Source organism: Alligator mississippiensis, chromosome 15 (assembly GCF_030867095.1).
Source record: "Alligator mississippiensis isolate rAllMis1 chromosome 15, rAllMis1, whole genome shotgun sequence".
Classification (NCBI taxonomy): domain Eukaryota; kingdom Metazoa; phylum Chordata; order Crocodylia; family Alligatoridae; genus Alligator; species Alligator mississippiensis.
In genome coordinates this window covers 26,909,196-26,911,542 of record NC_081838.1, presented here as the reverse complement: position 1 = coordinate 26,911,542, position 2,347 = coordinate 26,909,196, and the positions used below count along the sequence as shown (strand labels likewise).

The 2,347-nt window shown below is 41.6% G+C and overlaps 1 pseudogene; it reads right to left on the bottom strand.

Moving 5' to 3' along the window:
• Window positions 1-336: 336 nt before the first annotated feature.
• LOC132245542 (olfactory receptor 6B1-like) lies at window positions 337-1,298 on the bottom strand (annotated as a pseudogene).
• Window positions 1,299-2,347: the final 1,049 nt, after the last annotated feature.

The following is a 2,347-nucleotide window of genomic DNA, read 5'->3' as shown; positions in this document are numbered from 1 at the left end:
ATAAGATTCTTAATATCTTTTGAAAATTTTAGTCCAAGTTGTTATACCTTTAGATTGAATTTTTTATTTTATATTCATATCATTTTTACTTTGGGTAGCACATGGATTTTACTAACATGACAGTCCCTTAGATATAGCAGAAGTCAAATGTAGTCTGACTAGAAAGATCCCAAATCTATCTGATCCAAAGCTTTCCAATATTTTCAGATCCTCAGATACCAGAGATACAGATTACCAAAGACTAAGGAAGACTACCAAAGATCTTGCCAGACCTAGACATAACAACAGATCTGACATTATAACAAATGCAAATCTTCTTTTTACTAAGGGGTCTTATTAAAAAAAATTGCAGTTGTTGTAAAATCTACACATTTTAGGCAGCCTTTTCAGGGCCTCTTTCACTTCCTTATTTCTCAGGCTATAGATGAGGGGGTTAACCATGGGAGTCAAAACAGTGTAGGTGACTGAGAACATTTTGCTTAGGTCTCTCAGTGAATGAGTGCTTGGAAACATATAGACAATAATCAGGGTCCCATAGAAAATTGTCACTACAATCAGGTGAGAGGAGCATGTGGAGAAGGCCTTTTGCCTCCCCGTATTAGAAGGGATTCTCAGGATAGCGGTGATAATGCAAATATAGGACGTCAAGATTAAGAGAAATGGCATCAGTGTGAATAGTATGGAGAAGATAAAAATAAAATGTACATCAGGTGGAGATCACTGCAGGAAAGTTGTATCACGGGGATGAAATCACAGATGAAATGGTCAATTACATTGGAACCACAGAAAGTCAACTGTGTTATGGAGAGAGTAGTTACGGTATTACCCACAAAGCCACTTATCCAAGAGACGGCTGCTAGTTGCAAGCAAAGCTTACTATCCATAATAGCCATATAATGCAGAGGTTTACATATTGCCAGATAACGATCATAAGACATTACAGAGAAGAGAAAGCATTCTGTAGCTGCCAGGCCACCAAAGAAATATAACTGGGTGATACAACTTGTGAAGGAAATGTGGTTCTCACCAGTCAGGGTACTCATCAGTACTCTGGGCAGGGTGGTGGAGCTGTAACAGGTCTCCAGGAAGGACAAGTTCCCCAGGAAGAAATACATGGGGGTGTGAAGGTGCTGATCAGTCAAAATCAGCACAATGATGAGGATGTTCCCAGCCACAGTCACAACGTAGATCACTAGAAACAGCATGAAGACAAGAGCTTGCCGTTCATATTTATTGCCAAACCCCAGGAGGATGAATTCTGTGACAGAAGTTTGATTTTTTCTTCTGGTGTTAATCATGAAGATGATATCTATTGCTGAAAAAAGTAAATGTTACAACAGCCCCACAATTTTAGTTTAAGCCTATTAAAGTTAAAATCTCCATGTTGTGGATGGAGTTGGAGTTGTAGACTGCAAGGCTAGGATGGGCTACTATTATAATGTCATCTGCCCTGCTGTGTAACACAGTCCTTAATCCATTCGTAGTTCTATTATAGCAGACCTTACCTTGCACTCTTTCCTTTATGTATTAATACTCCCTCTCCTTAAGCTTACCTGCACAAACAGTGTGTTGGAAACACAGCTTGGAGGGAGGGTATTCACACAGTGGAGTTTGATGAAATCCCAAAACCAGTGAGCAAAACCTGAAAATCAGTCAGCTCTCTCAGATCTATCCCTACTGAATCTATCCCTAAAAACAGATAATATCCTTTCCCCACCCCAAATTGCTCCAAAGAGCTAACACTACTGTTTGCTATGACAAGGTAGCAAGGTCTCCGGGGGATTCTGACACGTAGAGGTCTTACAATCTCAACAGTCACACGTGCCTGTTTCACTTGTAAATAAAACACTTTCTATGTGGAAATCAAATTGTTTAGGACTTCCCAAACTTTCTTCTCTGACAGAAAATAACACTCTATGAATGAATTTCTGTGAGTCAAAACTCCACCTTCTAAGCCTTTTGAAAGAGGGTTTTGATCGGTTTTCTCTTGACATTACATGTTAGTAGTGATACCTCCACTATTGTTACTGTTATTGATCCTTCGAGATTAAATTATAGACCTACTGGTAAGGCACTATGCAAACACAAAAAGGAAAATACAGCCTCTTCATTCATGTAAGTAAAAGCATGGTAAATGTCAGTGGCGATGCGTAGGCATACACGGGGGTGCACATGCACCCCTGAGAGTGCTGGTGTACCCCCGGACTGTCTGCACTCCCACTTAGGTGACGGGAAGGGGGGGCCAACCGGAGCGCCGGTGTCCCCGCCCTGCGAGTGCCAGCTGGGGACTGCAAGCGCAGCTGCTACTCCTGGAAGCACCGCAGCCAGTCCCGGAAGTGCCACAGCC